Source organism: Perna viridis, chromosome 1 (genome assembly GCF_037379345.1).
Source record: "Perna viridis isolate PV_CMFRI_1.1 ecotype Kerala chromosome 1, ASM3737934v1, whole genome shotgun sequence".
In the NCBI taxonomy this organism is placed as follows: domain Eukaryota; kingdom Metazoa; phylum Mollusca; class Bivalvia; order Mytilida; family Mytilidae; genus Perna; species Perna viridis.
The window spans coordinates 3,619,782-3,643,753 of NC_142445.1; the positions used below are offsets into that span (position 1 = coordinate 3,619,782).

The following is a 23,972-nucleotide window of genomic DNA, read 5'->3' on the forward strand; positions in this document are numbered from 1 at the left end:
CATTAGAATTAAATACGTAGGAAGTTCAAGTTTCAAAAACAATTATATGCAAGAAGAACTCGTAACTAAAACTATCGAAATAGGAAGTAAAGTCTAATACAAAAGGAAGTGTTTTAACGTGTCGATTCGGTCATGGGAACTAATGCGCAGTGATCAAATCAAACGGAGGTGGCCTTTTAGATTCATTGATAGATGGCTGACATCATTACTATATCACCATATAGTCTTGTGAACTGTAATCTTCACCTCCGTCTTTTTAGCGATTATATCCAACGCGTCCCCCTTTTTCTCATGTAGAACGGCATATTTAAATGTTGAAAATTATTTTTTCCTGTTTCAAAAATCATATCAATACCTCATCTAATAATTTCAAAGAACATCAAAAAAGCTATTTCATGTAACCAATAACCGAACTAAATATGAGATATTATCATTGATATTTTACATGATTTATACAGAATCTTTTAAGATGCAGCATGAGTCTCTTAAACATTTTCAAGAAAATTACAAAAAAAATGATTCGTATCAAATCATGATTCTGTAAGTGTATTTTTTTTCTTTTTTGAGTTCTTACTAGACTTGTCTTGACAACATTCAAGGAATATTTGATAGAAATCTACAAGATTTACAGTGTCAAATTGTAATATAATCGACATCTGAACCATTGTTACCGAGATGCATGTGGAATTCTCGCGTGATTTCATCTACCTTGGGTAAACAAACGGGATAGTAATTACCTGATATTGATGAGGAAGATGTAAGGTGTTACTAAGTGGATGAAACCCGGATGATAAAAGCAAAAATATAGGATCAAAACTAATTTGTAAAAGTTGTGTGATAAAATCTAATCACAATTGAAGCATTCGACCGAAGTTTTCTCCGATCGTGATAAGGTATGGCTAATAACCAGCGAGTCTTATTATGAAGACAGTTCTGTCACTCTCGTGCATGCGAAAGGGCAATCTATCTTTTACCTGTTGAGAAATAATACATAATTACTCAGACTTTTTTATATTTAATATCGTACTTCTCTTATGATATGTTCGTGACTCAAACGAATTACCAGTCATAGAAATCAGCCTTTAATTTCAAATATATCCTTAGTCTGCGAGATTTAATAATTTACAAAAGAAAGTATTGCATTCAATTTGTACTAAATCTAAAAAAAATCAGATTTGGTATTTAAGATCTGATAATGTTCTAGACGAATTTAAGGTTGCAAGGCGAAGAAAGTTGCATTCATTTTCTGTGGTGGGTCTAAATTATCCACAACATTAAATTTGAATACATCGCGTCAAACGTTGCTTACATTTCGTTAACTTTTTACACTATCTATACATCAAAGATTCGTAATCAAGAAAATTGTAAATATTTCTCAATTTATTAAGGAAGGCCGAATTATTTGAAAAGATTTAATATAGTGATTGTGATTATGAAGCCTGTTGTTAAATTAAAGGGAAAACGCATATATGTAAGATAGAATATTACGTATGATTCACTGGAGAGCGTTCCTGCACTCTATGACGTCATCTGTGATCTGAAAATTATAGCAATCCTGTTGGTATTGGGCTAAAAAATATGTATGTTTCCTATTACACCTTTAGAAAAAAATGGGGTAGATGTAGGTAGGAAGAATTTTTTTTCTTATTTTACTATTTTTTTTTAAATGTTCGGACTCTATGGGAGGAACGTTATGACTATAACATTGAAAAGAGCAAAACACTTGTACTATTTTTAGTCGAAAAATTAGGATCGATAGGGTAATAACACATCTTTTTTATTTGGCTATTTGTTTAATGAATAATGCGTTTGTACAAATGAATATAATTTCTCAAATTGATGCTTTACAAATTATACTTTGCAGTTACCTTTTAAAACACGTTTGCATTATGGATTTATTATGAAATAGCCAAATTTTTTACTTGAATTGATAAAAAAATGAGATTTTTTTTTGCAAAACAATTATTGGTCTTTATGCTAATAATGTATGTAGATATATACATGTATGTATATATATTAGGGTAAGATGAAGTCGTTCCATGTTAAATATGTTTATATAAAATCTATGATTTTAGTTTCATAAAGAGAATGGTCGTTTGCTGAGTTATTTATCTTGGTTTTCTAAAATCAACCCATAACTGCTGCTTAAACAGCCAGCATCTGTAACCCCACGACTGCTCACAATAGCCAGCATCTGTATAGGCTGGATGAACTTGTTCCGTGTATGTTGCCGAGTAATTGAAGCTAATGATGCCCCCGTGGACCATTAGAATGGCGTCTGTATTCTAAACAAGATGCCCCATTGATCTTTCTCATTTCCAGTGCATTTCTCATTGCCAAAATCTTGTTAACTTCAGTATTTTATATCTAGCGTCGCCACTAATTTTTATCTTTTTCTTTAAAATCCAAAAAGCATCAAAACTGTTTTACAATCTTTGGGTTTTGAAATTGATTGAGTTTTGTTATTAGCTTTACTTAGTAGATCAAAGCAGGTTATCCTCTATCGCGAAGCTATCTTGGCTAAGCTCATAAGAAGCAACTGCAGTCATCCCAACGGAGACTGTAAAACACAAGCATTATACTTAGTAATTCTATCCAACACTTTATCATGATTTCTAATGCACATAAGTCCATATTTGCTTAAAAACAATAAAATTGTATGGTACATAAGCGCGACAACTAAGATGAATAGTCGGTTTGATAACGAATCCCTCGTTCATCATTTCTCTGTATCGAGTTTATACAAAGACAAAAGCAAACAAATTTAAAATCCCCGAGGATGCTATTGCATTAACTCAATTACAAATGATCTCATTTACTGGCCATCTTCGTGATACTTAGTTATGAGGGAGGCAGGGAAAATTTAATTAGACAAGTTCCTCGTTATTGAAAGTAAGATCAAAGTCTGGGTGTTTGTACGTGATGGTTGGTTGGCGACCATGTTGTCTACGTTACCACAGCCTAACTAAGTATGACAGAACGCTGGACGATTTACACGGTATAGATAATGTCTGTGATATCCAAATGCTTCCATCCCCAAATTGCTGCCAACCATACAATAAGTCTCTGGTGTATGACTGCTACAATATTTCATCCTCGTCCTGCTCCCTAAACGTTCCCATTGATGTAATATATCGGATATAGATATCTGATAAAATAGTAATCTTTTAACTCGTTCAATACACATCACTTTCCTTAACTGATCTATAATGTAATCATATAATGGTTTTTCAGGGTTCTGTTTTAGTGCTCTTAACAGATTTGTAGTTTGAATATTTAGCTTTATATTCGGTACTCCCAAAATAATTAAGTTATGTTGTATGCCAGATCGGCTATTGCTGGTAATATTGTTCAATTTGTTTGTACATTAAACATATAAAGAATGAATAACTTTAACATTTTACGACATAAAAAAAACTTTCTGTTGATCTAAAACCACTTTAAAAGCGAAGAATCAAAGAATCTCGATGAAGGTTTTGTTTTACTATATAGAGTCTGTTATAAAATTTATGAAACTATTGGATTTAACATATTTTAAACACATTATGCTTCAAATTTCAGATGATTTTACTTCTTTTGGCAATTAAATGTAGGTAGTTCCACTTAAAATAGGTTTATGATCAAGTCAAGTTTCTTTTCCATATATAAAATATGACCGAATTTCGTGTAATTAAGGTAATATGAGAACGTTAATGTGTGCCAAATTTTCCCTTGTCAACGAAAGGGTTAAATAAATAATGAATTAAGAATTACATTCATTAAATCATATGAAATCAGTCTATCAATTTCTTCCCATTTAATGATAAACAGAAAATTAAAATAAAAAAGACAAAAACCACAACACAATAGCCTATTGTGAAGGGAAGGAGCAGGTAATTAAGTTTCCGTCGTCCCCTTTATAACTTGGCCTGTAAATACTAAATTGTTTCATTGAAGTTAACAAGTTTCCATCCTCAGTTCCTTTGATAGTCTCTTGTGAACACTTTGTGAAGTATAAGAGTTTGAAGTTTATTTCCTTTTTTTCCAATTTCCATTAAAACAAAATACAAAAAACCTAAAGCTAATTGAATATTTCGTCTCATATAATTTATTCTACTAAATTACAAAATAGCGTTTCTTCATGGAAGACTTGTCACATAATGTTTTTTTTTCTATAAAATGATGAAGAGTACAATATCACAGTACAGTAATTGGATACTCCCCACCAAAGATCCTAGAACGTGTTTAATTGTTTTTGTCAATATGCACATTAATGAACATCGAATAATGATAATGGAAGCGAGTTGCATATTTAATATTTTGCTTCCCACACTGCTAGTTGCATATTTAATATTTTGTTTTCCAGACTGGCCCACAGTTTTAACGGGAGCTTTGTGAAAGGCCAGTACCATCATGTAGTTTACATGCTGTTTGTTTAATGGTTTGGCCTGGCGAACTGAGAAATTTACATAAGGATAACTACAGTGTATGGTAAATACAAAATTACTTTCAATGTAGTAGTGTCTATATATCTTAAAAATAAATGACATTTCTTACTGACTCCAAGCAGTTTTTATACTTAATGTGTTATGCACCAATTTCCCTAAAACAAATGAAGCTGATTTATGACAAGGAGTATATCAAATAACATAACAGTTTACATTTTTACGCCGAGAATATGCAAATACAATTGTGTACATTTGCAAAAACAAAATAGTGCTAACGTTACCAGTGGAAAAAAAATCACAAATTACATTAAGTACTTATCTGTATAGATTGAAATTTTTGCAAGCTTATAGGACAGGGAACCAGTGATACTTTTATATGTACGGAAAATCTTAAATGTTTGAGCTCGTGCAGTTACCGATATTTTCCTGGACGGTACATTAAAATGCCCTTCGAAGATTTTTCGACATTTAATCATTTACTCTTTTATTACTCTCTATGTATTATTTTGGTTGTTTAATTTTCTTCGTTTGTTTGTGTCTGTTTTCCATGTCTGGTCTTGCACCTATATGTTTATACACTTCCTAGTAAAAAAGGTGGAAAGATAGTACTACTGGTGTCTATCCCATTATCATCAACATCCGATGTGTCACAAATGTCATATCTATTATTTACAATAAAGGTCTATAAATATATATATTTAAATATAAATATATTCTCACTGTTGTCTATGTAGACTGTAGAAAATGTCGTCAAAGATATAACAACTGCTTGTGAAGCTGTAGATTCCATTTTATTCAGTCGTAGTGGTACAGCATTCAGCGGTAATGGTTTAGACAGAGATTGCAAGGAAATAGTGGACGAACAGGGTTACACAAGGTATATGAATTTCCCTGTCTCCGAAGATGCTTTTTTTCTTTTTTTGTTTTGTTTTTAGAGACTATGTCAGAAATACCACACGACTGAAGGTGTGACAGTTGACCACTTGACAGACTTATATGTTTCGGATGGGTAGTACTTCGTTCCTATTACCAGTAGAACCACCACACTGTATGCAATCTACGGAGACCAAGAGTATTTCCATGCTTATCTAAAGGTTCGTCCGGTTTTTTTTTTTATCATAGTAGAGGTAACTTTCAAGCACACACCGTTGATTTTACTTCTATGGATGTACGAGCTCAAATATGCAGATGGAAAGGGGAAAAACGATGCCATTATATAGGGGTGGAGGGATGTGTAATAAAACAAGAGATGTCCAGGTCGAATATAAGACCTTCTACTATTTAAGTCCATTTTAAAACTGTGTATCTACCAAGTAATGCAGTTACTGAACATAACATACTGAAGGGTTTTAACAAAATTACCGAACTGATAAAACCTAGACAGAAGTCAAAATTACCGAACTGATAAAACCTAGACAGAAGTCAAAAGGAATATAGTCTAATAGTACGTATAACAAATTGCAATATCAGGGAAAAAGCCGGAAGATTGGAAAACCACCACAATGGTCTTGACTTGTGGTCTTGACTTGGTAAAGATTTTATAGGTTAATTATTTTCGGTATATTTCAAAACAATTGGGTAGCATCAAATTGCCACCAGTCAAAATCGGTGAGTACAGTAGCCAAAACAGTACAGAAGATATGCACAATAAATAAATAAAAATAACTTAATATAATGAAAATTTTGTAAATTCTAGCCACGAGTTTAAAAAAGGTCTTGAACTTTGTGTGATAGGTGCGTCAAGTTCAAGGTGAAATAATAACAATATAAAGTAAAATGTACAGAAAATTAATTTTTAGACATTATGAAAATCTATTTTCTATAATTAAGTTCTTTTATATGCCAGATCTATGCCAGAGGCTATTGCTGGTAAATCTATTGTTCGTCAGAAACAGAATATTTTTCAATAAGATACGGATATCAGAAATGAAACTCTTTTTTTTTTGGTAGCGTATGCGACGTATTTTCTTATAACACTGGTCCAAAAACCTGTTTCTTAGGCAGTGATGGAGTCTTAAGAAGTCAAAATAGTCACTGCTTGCTCTGATATACTTTAACAACTGAGAAATTCATGATTGATCCTAGTTTGAAAGTCAATATGCACTTCATTGCTTTAATTTTAGCCTTTTTTAAAAAGTATTTAAATATATGCAGAGATATTTTTGGGAAATCTTTTCATGCCGAAAAGTACAAAAAAGACAAACAATTCAGTATTGGTATAATGGTGATTTGGTACTTTGACTCTGTGTAGTACTAATTACAAAAGAACAATGAACAAATGTATTTAAATAACCAAACCTTATTAACCTAAAACAAAAACAGATCTTCTTAGATCCGGGTCACAAAATTGGTATGTGCGTGGTAAAGGTCCAAAATTGGGCCCCGTTGAAGAAATAGTGAGGACAAAGGTATGATTAATTCGGAAACGACTCTTTATACGGGTGGTCGTAAATTAAAGTGTCTAAGATATGAGTTTTCCTATCGATAATCTTGTAATATCGACCTTTAACCTTCTTTTGAGACTTTTTTTGAACAATTTCATATTTTGACACCATCAGAACAATTGTACGAATATCTTGACGTTTTATTTACAGGTATAAGTATTCACAACGACGACATAGAAACGATAACAAAAGTTTTCTGCTGACCCTTGACCTTTGGATTGATACGCCATTGGTAGATGTAATAGATATCCTTATCTCTAACAAGAGATATTACCATTAGGTTGAAAATTGTCTACACTCTTTACAAGCTAGCTGAAAATAACATTTTACTCTTTGAACTCAAAACTTCAACGATTTGTTTTCGCTTAGATTTCTTTTGTATATGTACACAAAGTGCATATTGAATTGTAATGATTAAAAAATTCTTTGCGCCCGTTTGTCTGCACTTTACTATTCAAGAAGGATATTTTAAATGATTTTAAAATAAAATTACACTTAATGACTTCTATGCCTGTATTGGATATCTTCCTTTTCGTTTGGATTATGCACGAATATTTTGTTTTAATTTTGTCGACCATGATTCCTTTTGGTACCACCCTTCGAATGAGAAGTATGGATACTCTCTTCATATTTAGGCACTATTAATGTAAATGACACGCACATTGACATATAGATAATACGAAATAAAAACACTATATTTTTCACTTCCTCGGGTGTCTTTAAGTGCTAATTCTCGATATTTGTTCGAAACCTGAAAGAAATTATCTCTTTAAACAAGACGAAAGAAATTATCACTGTGAACAAAACGAATTAACGAAGAACTTCTTTTAAAAATTCTCTAAGACATTGTGAGATCGAAATTCAAGGATGGTCAAGTCCCGTTTTGCATAAAAATTAATGCATAAATGGATCAATAGCTACTTTATTTATATAAAAAACATTAGATTAGAAAAGCCTTGGAAAAGCATTTGTCATGAAAAGAATAATAACTACAATATGAAACCCTTATAAAGGAACTTTCAGGAAAGAGAAAGTTTATACACTACCTGCCAGTACAAATTGATACATAGACACAATTAATGGATGACCTTTTCTTTTTTTGTTTTTGTTTTGTTTTTTGATTTATGTATCGTATAGATATATAATTTAGATATATAGTGAAATATTGAAACATATACTGACTTACTTCCCTTAGACTTACATTGTTAAACAAATAAATTTTATTATATTGCTAAAAAGATCTAAAAATGAACTAACCAAACGAATTCCAAGCCTAATTATTAAGTCATACATTATTCAGAAAAAAAAAAACAAACATTCAAAATATGAAAGTTAAGTTATTGATATATCTGTTATATCAACTGGGTTCCAACAGTTATTTTGTCGTTAAAGGACGTCATTTAGAATATTTTAACGACATTTCAATTAATAGAAAATCGAGAAAACTGAGGAAAAAATCGCGATGTCAATTTTCCGTGTCAATATTTATTCTATTGCGTGTGTATGTAAACAAACAGATTCAGACGGGGTTTTCTGTGTACCCCTCCTTGATAGGGGGTTTATAACAGGTGCATGACTTCTTTATAGAATATGACCATTTAATTAGGGCGTCCTTTGGTATTCTCTGCAATGAGCAGATTTAACACATCGTAATTGTGGGAAATGATTGAATCAAAGATTCGCAGATTTATATCTATATATTTAGGTTTTAATGATAAGAAATGTTCTCATCTTTTAAGTGGGACTGGTTGCTAATACTGAGGGGTCAGGTGCAAAGAAGATCAATCTCTATGATAGAAATACTTGAAAAATATACAAATTCAATAAAATTTAATACTATATTATCTTCAAACAAGTAAAAATTAGCAAAAATAATAAAGTAGTGGGATAATAAGTGTTTATGTTTCTTTTCAAAAAGAAAGATAATCGTTTTCTATTTGATGTCTACATTAAATTTGTGTTTAAGTTACAATTAATATTCATAAATGTAAAAGTAAATAAAATGAAGAAAATCAAAGGATAATAATAGTTTTGTATGATTAAGTTGAGATGCAGGTTCGTGTTTTTGCACTCTCATCTTATCTTTCCTATTAAGATGAAAACGTGTTATATGACAACATATACAGACAAAAATATTACATAAAATGCAAATTTAACACCGTTTCATGAGTGCATCTCATATACATCATTTTTTGATTGTTTTCATGCCAACTGAAAACAAGGCGATATGTACTTTTCATGAGACCAGTTTCAATAGTAGTTATTATAAACAAAAACAGATAGATATTCTGTTCAAAAACTTTGTGACACTCTTATGCTCATATAGCTTTAGGCAAAAATATAGACTATTGATGTTTTATGATTTGTCGCTACAACAGTAAAAATAATTTTTAAATTTCATTTTTCAGAGGTTTCTTATTATTTGGGAATCAGAAGATCATTTTTTTTTAAATTATGTAACCACTAAATTATTTTAGTTGAGTAGAGTGTACAAATTTTAAAACAACAAAGTATCAATGGAATTTATATATGACTATTTGTTACACTGACTGATTTAACTTTAAAGCATTCAATTGTCTAAAAGAGATAAAAGTGAATTAAACAAGACAAAAAGTCAATAGAAGCGGGCAAAATAATACCATTTGTCAAATATTTCCTTTTTTGTTGTATAGCATTGCATGAACATATACACGACTGAAACAATTAATCTGACCCATACAGAAAACGTTTACTTGTGATAATACATCTTATCTATCACGTGATCCATGGTCCAACCCTTTCACTGGAGATAACTTTAAGTTCTATGTATGCGTTGGTCATATAGTTTCTGCATGATAACTTGTTTCTTTTTTTTTTAGGTTCGTCTTTTTTTTTGTTAGTTTTTTTTTTGTTCTAGTTTCCTGTCATTCAGTTTGCATTGTTTCTTGAATGATGGATATCAGTTCAACCAGGGCCAACTTTGATTTCACTTTTAGGAATAATGTCCTAAACTTGATAATAAATAATCAAGAAATATGAATGCAACAACAATTTCTTTGTAGACATCATGATTAAAGTACTGGACATTAATACATACAGTTAATGCCTGAACCTTTTGATGTCAGTCAAGTGGTCCTTTATATATCATATGTTATAAATACTTGTAACTGGCATTATATAAACAGGTTCAAAATGACCACAAATTAATTCCTAATGATAAAAGGGATCTCCACTGTGATTCTGTAATATTAACACTGCCTTTGATTCCCTGTAATTTACTGTTTCTTTAGCCTGTTATTTTTCTCTCTTGACATCTTACAGATATTAATTAAGTGGCAAAAGGTGTTTGCATTTACACAGAAGATATTAACCATAATACTTCAATATATCTTTTAATCCTAACTGGACACGAGACATGAAGACGGTCACCATTGGTGAGGTGAAAATTGGCTTCTGCTGGAAATGTTAATAGGAATACAAACATACTGATGAATTCTATCAAAATGCAACATACTTTGGTCATAGCTAAATGAAAAAGATGGAAAAAATATAACTGAAATAACTGCAATTATTTCAGTTGTATAGTAAAATTTATCTATGAAATTTAAAACTATTAGGCCCCGTTGCTTATAATTAAAGACAGTGGTAATATTTCCTTATTCAAAGACAAAAAAAATGAAACGGGGAATCTGTTAAAGAGACAACAACTTTGATTCTGTTACTATGTAAATATTAGTTGTTATTTTGTACCCTACTGAAATAAAACTGTTTTGTTTAAAACTCCTAAATAAAGATAATTCAGGGAGATATTGTAAATTAAGAATTAAACAAAATATTGTACAGTTAGAATCCATGTAAGGAGATATTGCATTGATAGAATTAAATAAAAAGATATTATACAGTTAGAGTTAAATCTATGAAATATTGTTAGTCAGAATTAAATATAGAAATATTTTTGCTTTAAAATAATATATAGGTATTTGTGCTTAAAAACTATTATATGGAAACCGAATTATTACTGTTTCAAATACTAAGTTATGGACATATTGTTGTCAAGCTTCAATATCCCTCAAAAAAGCAATTCCTTCAGTGAAAAAGACTTTCCTCAATGCGTATTTCTTACATTAATACGACCGAGGCACATGTATAACCTTCATTAGATTTTCTTTTTAGATGTAAGGATTTCAGGGGTGATTAAGTAAAATGAAAACAATGTCATTTCCATGTCTCTCGTACTGATCAATTACAAAATAGTATAATCCAATGGCATATTTGTAGGAAATCTAAGACTATTCATTGAAGACAGATTTTGTTTAAGGGTTTACTTGATTACTGAATCGTAAAATCCATAAAAATATATATAACAATGGAACGGTAGTGCATTGTGTACGGCTTTTTTGAAATAAAAACCGAAAATATTTGACAGCTTGTCGTGTGAAATTAGTATTACAATATTTGAAAAGCAGAGTCGTTTTTAAATTCAAAAGAATATTGTAGCTTAACATATATCTATTGGTTTTACATTACGAGCTTAAGTATTATTGCATGGCACTTTGATCTTCTCATTGAAAAAGTCTAATTTACCTAATACTACACAGTAAACAAGCAAATCAAACAACAAAGAGAAATGTCAGGAGATAATTACGTCCATTTTGATTGGGAATAATTTGTAAAACATTTTTATATCTATATCTGTTAGTGAATATTTTCACACCACGGTTAAATAAATAGTTATGATAAGGCCTCATCGATCTGCACAATCGTAACCTTTCTCACTTCTATCATAATCATCAGACGTATATTAAACGGTTTTATATTTACGATCAGTGGTGAAAGACCAATAAAGCCTAAATTCGGTTTAGATAAGCCACTAAACAGACAGTTATAGTAAACCGTACTATCAGTCAGGCTTTCATTACAGTCTTGTGTAGAAAACATACCATCTAAACATCATCAATTTGTTGACTTAAATATCTGATTGTCATTTAATTGATATCTGTTTTACTTAGCGATGTTTCTTCACCATAATCATTATGTTAAGTCTAGTACTGGACGTTTATCTTAATGTCACCACATTACAACTGATTAGTAATGCAGAATACATTGTATACCTTAGGCACATCTTAATCCTGATTACTAATTATTCGTATTTCGTAAATCAGTGGTGTTTTTACTACTGATTTTATATACTGACTCCTGCGTATGGAGTGTTCATACGTTATGCCAGAGCTTGCCAAAACTACGCAGACTTTCTGTATCGCGCTAGAACTCTAATAAAGAGGCTTCTGGAACAGGGTTATGTTGATGCAAGATTGAAGTCATCACTACAGAAGTTTTATGGTCATCATCATGAACTCGTGGATCGTTATCGTGTATCAATCTGCACCATGAAAACTGATTTATTCAATGGGTCATAGTTTTTCTTTCCACCCCGTGCAGGTCCGGGTGTTTAAAGAATAGGCCTTGCAGCAGCGCTAAGCTTGTTGTAAAAGGCGACTAAATAGTGCCCAGAACCCTAGCCGGGGGCTAGAGCGCTCTGCCCACAGAGCAACTGGGATGTGTGCCCCAGGTGGTGGAATGGGGTACCCCTGGCATGTTACATGCTGGGGTTGTCAGGCTATAATACGGAAAACCTGACCGCAAACCATAGTGGTGCACCGTGTTGGGAAAGATGCCACGTTCCTCGCACGTTTAAGAACCCTACTGTGGTATTCTCCCGGAGAAGGAACCATAGGGCTCCGCCACAGGAGGCTAAATTGCCCGACCATACCCACCTCTCCCTATTTCCAGTGGCAATCAAAATTTGTCGACCCCGTTGTCCTTGTGTTCCATCCCTTTTTCATTTCATCATCATTTCATGTTCATTTTATCATCAATTTCATGTTCATCGTCTGAATATAGCTGAAATATTGCTGCTCGGACGTTAAACCCCAACAGACAGTTTTCCTTTCCTCATTTGTCTACCCCGAACTTTTATGAGCAACTCGGCGAGTGTTTCTAGAAAAGCATAGCACGCTTACCGTACCGGTGCACCTGGTCCATGCTCCCAGTTTTTAGTGGAGTATGAGTTGCTCATTTGCTTTTGTTACTTTGTATGTATGATTTTAGTTACTTTATGTTTAAGACCAGACATGGAAAACAGACATACACAATAAAGAACATAAAGTAACTAAAATCATACATACACAACAAAGAACATAAAGTAACTAAAATCATACATACAAAGTAACAAAAGTAAATGAGCAAGTCATACTCCACTAAAAACTCGGAGCATGGACCAGGTGCACCGGTACGGTAAGCGTGCTCTGCTTTTCTAGAAACACTCGCCGAGTTGCTCATAAAAATTCAAGTTCGGGGTAGACAAACGAGGAAAGGAAAACTATGACCCATTGAATAAATCAGTTTTCATGGTGCAGATTGATACACGATAACGATCCATGAGTTCATAAAACTATGACCCATTGAATAAATCAGTTTTCATGGTGCTGATGGATACACCATAACGATCCACGAGTTCATGATGACGACCATAAAACTTCTGTAGTGATGACTTCAATCTTGTAGTATTGAAAGTATTTTATTTACCTCGCAGAAATACTGATTTGGCCTGCCTAGAAAATTAGTACTAAATACAAAAATGCCTGAACACGTGTTTCAAGGAGTAACCTCTCATCAGCAGAAATAGAATCAAATCCATAAAACTAATTGTATACAAGAAGTACTCAAAACCAAAACTATCGAATTCACCAAGAGGTTACCAGTAATGAAGCCTCAATGTTTTATGTATTTTGATATTTGTAATTCTGCAAATTTCGATAAATAAAATATGATATAATTCGGTTTCAGACAAGTTATGATCTTTTGAAAAAGGAAATTGGGTTCCTAACAATGCAAGCTTTTATCATACTATACTGCCAAAGATTGCTATATAGGTTTACATTTCTGTTTATTTTCTTTTAATAAGAATATTTGAAAAAGTACTTTAAACCATTAAATATGAAAAAATGCATGATTTTAAGCTACGTTTTGAATGAACTCTATATCATATCAAAATAAATATTCAGGAAATTATTTTCTTATAATAATGCCTTTTAAAAATTACAAAACAGGTTTAATACGGATTTATTGCCTTTTACATTTTTCTTTAATTTCCATGTAATATTTATTTATGTGTATAATAAACGTAAAATCACTTTTACTAAACTGTCATGAATAACATAATAATGTTTGTATAGACAATTGCATTTGGTTACTGCGCCAATCAGGCGCCCGAAAACAGTTTCTTTGACAGCATCAGATGAAATCAGGTGAATCAACAATGCGCGCCGCATTAAATTATTGTGCTATCTTCGTCCCAATGGGAGGAGAATAGCTGTTACTCTGTGTTAGACCCATTTGCATCACTCCAAAAAACAACTTACATGCATTCTAAGCATCCACAGGGTCTAATTAATGCCTGCTCTCATTTGCTTTGTTTTGTCCATGGAATATTTATATGCATTAAAGCCATGATGAAAGTAGTTTTATTCGTCCAAACACATTGTTTCTCGACATTTCCAAAACATTTTTTGTCGCAAAACTTGTGCGATAAAATTGCTCAGATATGGGTACAGTGCGAAAAGCTGTTTAAATTTATGCTAATAAGAGCTAATGTTATCACTTTTCTCGAATTACAAAGCTTTTAAGGCGATCAGACATTTTTAAATAAATTGCCTCCTAAAATCTTATTTTTACTCATAATAAATTAAGCAGCAAATGAATAAATTAGAATTTTGTGCTTAAGATCAATCTGAAAAGGTTAAGATGCTCCACGAAGATGATTTTCATGTTAATTTGGGGTATGTCCCATTGAAGAATCAGTTGGATCGAATCATTCTCATAACTATTTCTTTTTAATTCACACAATATTCAAAGATTTATCTTATAAAAATCTATATTCCTTATTCTGAAAGAAAAGGGTCTCGTGTTAAATGGTCGGATCATCGCTGCTTAAAACACAATTTGACAAACCACGCAAACGTTTCATTTACAGGGAAGAATTCCGGTGTTTTTTTTGTAACACATGGTGGATTTTAGAAACAAACCAATAATTTTCATCTTGATAAAGTAGGTATAACGATAGAGTATGTATAGGAAATCTGATGGATAGATTCAGATAGCTAATGTCGAATTACTAAAACGATGGAGAGATATGAGCTACATGTCTTCAGGCGTAAATACCATACAAGGATTGCCAATGACCCATGTAAGAAATGCTTACGGAATTATTATGAGAATCAAGATAAAGTGTTTAACAGCTTTAAAGAATTGTATAAGATCTTTGTTGTCGTAAAATTTTCTTCTTGTTTCAAGTCACGGAATACATTTTTTGTGGGAAATTTTGTTTCTTTACTAATTACAGCATATTTTACATTGTTTTAATCTATCGAATCTTTAAAAAAAATATTGCTTATCAAACGAATCATGTATAATATCGGACACTTTTTTAATGACGAAAGTATTTGCTTACAAAATGAAAAAAACCTACATTTTTGATAAAAGGAATTGATATTAACAGACGTAAGCAATAACAGGGACATCGATAATTAATAGAACCAGCATTTACGAATTTATACAAATCAATGTTTTGTGGAATTGTTTAAGGCTTCTTCATGTTTTATACTTACTGTATAATGTAATTAATTAATACAGTTCACGGACTTTTCTCGGAATTTGTTGAAACGGAATTAAAGATCATGCCTGCTCATCATTATCTTCAACAGTATGTAATTTACTATCTATTGAAACTAAATATATATTAAATAGTTTATTTATTTATTTATTTATTTATTTATTTATTTATTTATTTGCTTGCAAATAATATTTTTGTAGTGTGTTACTATGTTATATCCGTTAACCTTAATCAAAGAAGACTTCGTAAAGACTCAATTCATTTATTATTTAGAAAAAATGTTCAAAGGCAATTTCATTTTGTGAGTATTTATTGTTTATATTTAGAATTTATTACATAACAATAACTAAAATTAAATCGTACAGCCTAATTTTAAAGAGTTATATTCATAAATTACAAATAAATTATATATTTTAAAAATTTGTTCGATTTGATACAGTTCATTATTTTCTTTTTCTGCAGGTTCCCCGTCAAAAAAACAAAAAAAACTTTAGGGCATATAAACAAAACCGTTATAGTTTTTTCTGTACATTTAATTCTTTATTTCTTTGTTTATTTATGCCTTTATTCATATTTTAAACCATTATTCATTGATTTTGTTTTGTTAACGAAAATAAACAAATGAATTAGTATATATTCTTTGAATGATAATAATAGTTACTTAAGAGAAAAGATACATAAAGAGGAACAGTACATTTTTTAAATTATCATTATCAGTGTTAAAAATTTCTCCGAATAGAAAATGGAAATGTCAAAATTAAAATAATAACAACAATAACTACAAACCATGTATATATGACAAAAAAGCTTCTAAGCATATGTGAAAATAAATTGTCTTTTAAAAAGAGGTCAGATTTTGGTCAGTCTATTTTGATAAAGGGGTTATTCATTCGAATAGAGATTGTGTTAAGATATAGAGAAAATGAATGTTATAAATATACCGATTGACTTAAAAGGAAAACTCAAATTTCCATACAGCTTAACAAGACAATTTTTCACACAAAGAAAAAACAATATATTTGAATAAAAAAAACTTACCAGCCGTTCAAACCAAACAGACTTTCCTGAAAATTATTGACAAAAATATGTTATACTAAAGTGATGTCAATTAAATTTAAAAATTGCATGCATGACTTGACAATTTGATTGGATTTTATGATCAAAGTGAAATAAATTAAAGTTATTACGTATAAATTATGACTTATAATCTCAATCAAAATGATCTTATTCTTTTGAATTTTTGGATAAAATGTTCAAGATTTTATCTTAAAACGTTAAACTCGAAGATTAGAGAATTAAAATGGAATTGAGGGTTCTATAAGGCCATATAAATGAGATCGTGGTGAGGTGTTAACGTAGGGGAACTGATGGCAGAACATTACTCGCTCCACAAATCAAAATTAATTCAACATTCACGACGACTTTATTAGACCATACTACTTGCAGAAAAATTATACTTGTGCTCCCTCCAAACGAACACTGGTATAATGAACAATTAGAAGTCAGGTGTTTCATCAAAGTGCCATGATGTAAAATGGGGCAACATCAGACGTAAACATGACATGTTACTAGAAACAATGGTACCTCAGTAAGATGGGTGGAATACTAAACCCTTCGTTACCATAAAGAGTTTTATACTAAGGTCAAAGTATTGTTTTCATATTTATATTGAGAAAAGCAAAGTATTTTTACAGTAGTTTTTACAACGTTGGTTATACTTGGGAAACTTAGCCAGCAGTATCACGCGAAATGAATTTATGTTGTTTTGATGTGTATTCTCTACATAAAGGAAAAAAAAAGGAAACGTCATAGAAACAACAACCCTAGCAAAATGTGATAAAACTGGTTCTTTTTATTTGCGCATGAAATAATATCATACTCGTAGTAATATGCTATGTCAAAATATTCTTAATACTATTGTCGAATTGTGCTCAGGAGTTCTGATTTATTCCACATGTACTGTTATAAGTCCACTATATAATGTGAAATTCTTTTAGTTCTTTGCTAGTCAAAATCTAACACGTCTCTATGGAATTATAGAATATTTTGGTGGTAACAGAAACAAAATCTGAACAAATGCCATCCATAAATATTGAAAACACTCAAAATGACATTTTTTTTAAAGATTGTAAACGATAAGAAAAAAAACTGCCTTTATAAGACCGATGAAAATATCAAATTTGCAAGAAAAACAAGGTTTCTATAAGTGAAAATATAAATTTGCCTAAAACATATATATTCAAGACTGGAGGTTTTGTATAAAAAATATATTTCTGTTCCTACGAATCAGTAAACTAAAAGATAAATATATCATATGAAATAATTTACATAAATGAAATCATAATTGAAATATTTCAAGAATATATATATATATACAATGACAGTGTAACTTGGCAGTCCACAAATTGCACAGTGAACGATATACACCTTATCTATTTGAACCATTCACAAAATGACACCCTTGGCTACTGTATCACACACGACACGAGGTATCTTTTTACTTTGTATGCCCGAGCACGATTAACCAGGTTCATCACCATTATAAAAAAAACTTAACAAAATCAAAGTGTATTGAATATAACAAATCACATTTCTCTGACATATTGTCGGTGTCTTACAAGTCTGTGAGTTTGTAAGTCATCTCAGTAGATTTATATCTCAAAATAATGACTGTTCGACCTATCCGGATAACTCATATAAACATGTTTTCATATTCAATAACAATTAAGAGGTAGAGCTTAATTTCTTATTTCTAATGTGGTTCGTGCTGCATATTTCTGTTTTCCGTGTTCTAAGTTCTATTGTCTTTTCTATATTTAAATGACTACATATTTCCCCTAGTTCAACATTTCGCTATTCCTTTTGTAAATTCTTACCAGTGTACATGCTAGTTTTCCTTCTTACTTGAGTATTTGCTTTCCACTGTCATTACAATGTGTTATACGGTGTTTTGCTTAAATCTTCCAAGTTAAATATATTTCAAGAAGTACATGGAGTTTCCTGTGATTCTATCAAAATAATTATTTCCATTTTGGGAGACAAGAAATTCCAGTGTGCATTTAATTAAGTATTGAAAATAACAATTTCAGACAATAAAAAAGGCAAAAAAAATCAAAATTGTATATATTTCATGGATTTAATAAATGCATACAACTTATGCATATGAATTCGACAAAATAAAGTATTCAACTCTTAAATTTAGATAAGAAATTTGTATACTCTGCATGGTTGTTAAGTTGATTGAAACCTTGAAGATTTCTGATTATTCTCTTTTCTTTTACACATATGCTTTTGATGTAAAGACCAAATGGACATTTTTTTTAAATTAATGATTATATACATATATTATATATTTTGTTGATTATGCATAAATAAGATTTCATTTTTATATGAAAAATATTCCCATTGTAGATATAATGTGTTATATCTTAAATACACTTACATACTTAGATTCATTGACAACTATTAATAATGCGTCAAGATGTAGAATATTCATACTAATCTTGCTACAAGTATCTCTGTTTTAGTACTTTACAAATACAAAAAAAAACCACTTATATAGATGTTGCAAATATTGTATGCTGTGCATCTGTTTCAAGAGTAACTTCACTTCAGCAGCATTAAACTTTAGAAACATAATACATAGGAAGTTAAAGATACAAAACTAAATTATATACAAGAAGTACTCAAAACCAAAACATGTCGAAATAGGAAGCACCGACGAGTTATATTAAGGCATTTCGAAAGAGCTACAACATGGAAGCACCATGCTTATCTATAGGAATAAAGCCACATATTGTATATTTATATAGTGTTAGCCATTTACTCTCCATATAATGTAAAGAGATTAATAGTTTGGAAATATTTGATAATAATTGTATTAATATGAACATATTTCAGAAAGAATAAGTTTATATACATACAAAAGTAAACTATTCTCAGATTGTCTCTTAATTAACTACATTAATGCACTGGTTTTATTTGTTTCACTCGTAACATTCATTTCATCTTTTTGCATTTATGATATATTCCTTTTATACTTTTATCATATATATATGCTTAAATATTATTCCTGTAAGTTAATTGTTCAAATGGACATATTCAGAACTAAAAATGCATAGCATTTAGAGAAATGTTTACGATAACAAAATATGTAGCTGATTCGATAGTAAACAGTGCAAAGAAATGAAATATAAAATTTATTTCATCTAAAAAAAAACATATAATAAAACTTATTTTACGGCAATGTTCATTTTCTAATCCATATAACAATAATACGATTTCTATGATTGATTTCGCATCACAAGAGAGAGTTCAAACTTTGTTTTCTTGTTATCCACAGAGCAGAGAAAATATGACAGTATATCAGAGGTGTTTTAAACAAGAAATCATCAACAATTCACTGTGATATCACGGGACAATCTATATCGTGTTCCAAACATAAATACTTGTAGATACCACCTGATTTTTATAGTTAAAATAACAATGCATATCATAGATATAAATTAATTTGTTCTCCTTGCCTTGACGGTGCAAAAAGTCCAATTTAGTTAACTGTCATTTTACTTTCTAAATGTCTATTAAAACTCGTCAAATCGATAAAAATTTGCTTCGTATTTGACAGCTGAAAATCTGTGATAACGGCGGTTTTTGATAAATGAAGGAAATAAAGTTTTTGCAAATATGAAATATAAGTTATGATGATTAAAATTATGGCAAATCAATAATATTGTTGAATTATTTTATCAGATGGAACAGATGTAAACGCTTTTTAACACATGTTTATAATTAAAAGACTTAAACAAAATATTACCGGTAATGTAGAGCTATACAATGAGGATCATATTAACGTGACTTTTTAATTCATGCACAATTTAAAAGTATGAACTGTTGTTGTATATATGACAGAAAAATGAACATATCAGTCAATAAGCTGAGATTTCTATGATAAACTAGCTTTGATCACGGTTTAGTAAGCTTTCATTGGAGTGAGGGATTTACTATATCATAATAAGATATGATCTATATTTGCCCTTTTATCTTAATAGCATCAATATCTAATAAACAGAATCAGAGGTATCGCTATTGTTACAAAGCCCGGGGATCAACTGCATATCTGATCTAATTAGGAAATGCTAAAACTCGTACGTATTGTCCTGAAACGTATCATTTAACGTGCACCTTGCACACATCTCAGTTTACACTGTGTCATCTCAAACTTTTGGAGAATTTTTTAATTATTTTGGTCGTAAATTTTTTAATTGACTCAATGAAACTAAAATGGCTAGATTGCTTCCATTGTAAAATTATGCTATCATGTTACAACATTATTGTTGAGGAAAAAATTACATTGGCCTTTAGACTGCGGCGACTGACTGGCGAATTGAAGCAACTTGTGTATTCAATTTGGAAATGAAAAATTGGTTCGGAAACGGAGCTAATTATCCGTGAAGTTGCAATGATTCAGTTTAATATAAAGGCTCTTGTCATTTGTACATGGACTTGGCATAAAGTGATATTTTATGATGTGAAATATTATAAACGAAGTGAAATTCTTCTGGTCTCCGGGGTACAATCAACACTCTCGCTAAAATATATAAAGTTCCCAAAATGGATGTCCTTCTACAAAACACAAGTTCTGTAATGAAAATAAATAAATAATGCCTTCATGCATGCGTTGAGTAACAAATGGTCAATTACATGAGTTTATCAATTTTTTGCACGTTAAGAGAGATGAAACGAAACAGTCAAGGCTGTTGTAACATTTGAAAGGCAATCAAATATCATTTTATGGCCCTTGTAAAGCATAACTTTGATGCGTAATTTTACTAATTTTCATTATTATACTACTATATTGAATGAAGAGTTCCTTTCATTTCCATGAGGTTTTTGCAGTAAAAACGTATTGCAGTTGCAACGTTAAAACCGGTTTGACTCTATATGTCTAAATTTGATTTTCAAAGATAGCTAATTGGGACGGTTGCAAATATGTATGACCCTCCTCTAAAATTATAAATATTTTATCGGCTCCTTACCAAAAATGACGTCACAGGTTAACTGAAAAAAATGCAATAATCAAAAGCAAAGCCCTTTTCTCTTGGTTTAAAAGAAACAAAACTCTTTTGTTTTCATTAGATTAGATAATAAAAAAATGCGTCGCCTAACTGATGTTTGCTAATGGTACATTCAAGGTTTATCTTAAATTATTCTTGAAGTCAATAGAAAGGGCCTATTGTGCCATTTTTGTGTCACAAAACCCTTTATATGGGTTATACACAAAATGCCTACTTGGTTTTGATCACTTTTATAGTTGAAAAAAAAAGAAACATTAATATTATAATTCGTAGAGAAGTTTTGATATTTGCAGAATTATATATAATTTTTCACTTATTTTCACAAATTCAGATGTATAGCAAAACACACTTGTACTAAAATTAAACTAACACATCGAACTGCATTAGCGGTGCATTGAATGAATGTTTTACCAGATAGCAAATTGCTTGTACCACCAACTGTATCATAAACAAAGAATATTCTTTTTGTATCAACTCTGTAGATAGACAGGATTAGGTTGCAATCATCCAAGTATATGGGTAATATAACATTCAAACAAAACACATTTACTATGTATAGACACACGCATGTTTCTTTACATCAAAATTTCAGATAAGGACTGTAACTTCATTAGCACTCACTTTTACGTTTAAGTATCCTATAAAATATGGATTCTGGAATTAACCGTAGACGTCAACGCCTGTTTTCTCTCTTAATCTAAGCTCATTTTTAGTCCATTGGTTCATCTGAAAGTTAAACATAAATAAAATATACCCAATATCCTGATCAAATTATGCTTTCTTATTAGCATGCATGTATCTTCTTAAAAACGAAACTTCCACTAAATTGGGCACATTATAAAAATCTTTTCCCGCAAAGTTTTATGATTAAAAAGTTGGACACAAACTGGGTTATTAACCGAGGATCTTAGTCAAGAGATTATACAAGAAGTGATTAAATCAGTACACAGCATACATTATTTTGTTCCACCTCTATAAGACCAGAAGTCTCTACTGTATCTTAAAACACAATTTTACTATGACATATTTGCTCTACTGCGTTGATAGACAGAAGCAGTTGATGCATCCCTGGTGCCTTCAGACGTATAAACTTCATCCCAATTGTATACAATACATTTAAATCAATGTTTATGTAAGGCACAATGCCTAAAGACAGAGTTTATGACGGACTTCATCATGATTATCAGTGATCACCTCATATCTGATTAATTCAAGGATATTCTCATGCATTACTTCTCTGATTATGAATTCCTCCAAAATCTCAGATTGTCAGATTAAGAAAAGATTATGTCTTATGCTTTATCTATTATAGTGAATTAAGCAATTGGAAGAAAATCTTGACAGAGCTTTATGATCTACGTTTGAACCTTCGTAGGCGAAATAGAAAGCACCAACACACGAACATCAATTTCTGTGACAGGCAATGAAGATAACACATGAGATGTTCCGCATATCCGACAGGTCAACATGATGATATTAATCTTTATTTCCTCGACCGAAAAATCTAGAATATGAAGATATGGCACATTATACCTTTCAGATAAAGAAAATATCTGATGATACAAAAATAAATTAACTATATTTTTGCTCCTTTTCCTGTAGTGGGAGTCTTCAAGATTGTGTTATGATTACGAAATTTATGAATTACCTACTCATTAAACATATAAATAACTAATGTTATGCTGGCATATCTGAGATTAAATTGTTTACTAGATACACTGTAAAATAATGACTACCGATTCCGGTTAACGACTGGTCAAACAATAACATTAAACAGTTAAATTTGTTATAAGAGTAATCAAGGGAACCAAGGTTATAGCGGTAATCAAAAGAATGTAATCCAGGGACAAAGACCATACATGGTAGGGTAAGCGTCCTCTGCTTTTCTAGAAACACCCGAATTATTCCTATATATTCAGTACCAATACAATTAAATAATAATTCCTTTCTATCCATCAAACTTGTAAATAGATATATTTGCCAAGTAAGGCACTGAAGAGTCATATAAATAAAGGATCAAAACTCGGAACGTCGGTCCTTCCAGTAATATTTTTAATTTTTTCTAAGACAAAAGCTATTTACTAACATGCTTTTCTAAAATCGGTATCAATTTTTTGGACAGTGTAATAGCCATATTTTCTGTTATCTAGGTCCAGTATCATTAAATTCATCAAATCCTCCCTCAGCTCAAATCTTGGCCAATCAAATCACGTAATTAGACAAAACAGCAATTAGAAACTCCAGGATTTGAGGAAAATAGTTGATACAATTAGAAAACCAAGGCCTGACGTTGCATTTAAACTTTAAAGTACATTAAAAGAAACAATTTAATCAAACAAACCTATCTATAAACTACATGTTTTTGCCTCCTTTATTT

General features: G+C 30.9%; 1 long non-coding RNA gene across 6 annotated transcripts; it reads left to right on the top strand.

Moving 5' to 3' along the window:
* The first annotated feature begins 496 nt into the window (after positions 1-496).
* LOC148626884 (uncharacterized) lies at positions 497-23,972 on the top strand. Of its 6 annotated transcripts, none has more exons than XR_015917111.1 (4): positions 497-893; positions 4,346-4,470; positions 5,162-5,304; positions 7,022-8,163. It is a non-coding gene; the product is annotated as an uncharacterized LOC148626884 (long non-coding RNA). The 6 variants fall into 6 exon arrangements; XR_015917136.1 differs by having other exon boundaries at positions 522-893; positions 5,162-5,521; XR_015917145.1 differs by lacking the exons at positions 5,162-5,304; positions 7,022-8,163 and adding exons at positions 5,363-5,521; positions 22,908-23,972 and having other exon boundaries at positions 529-893.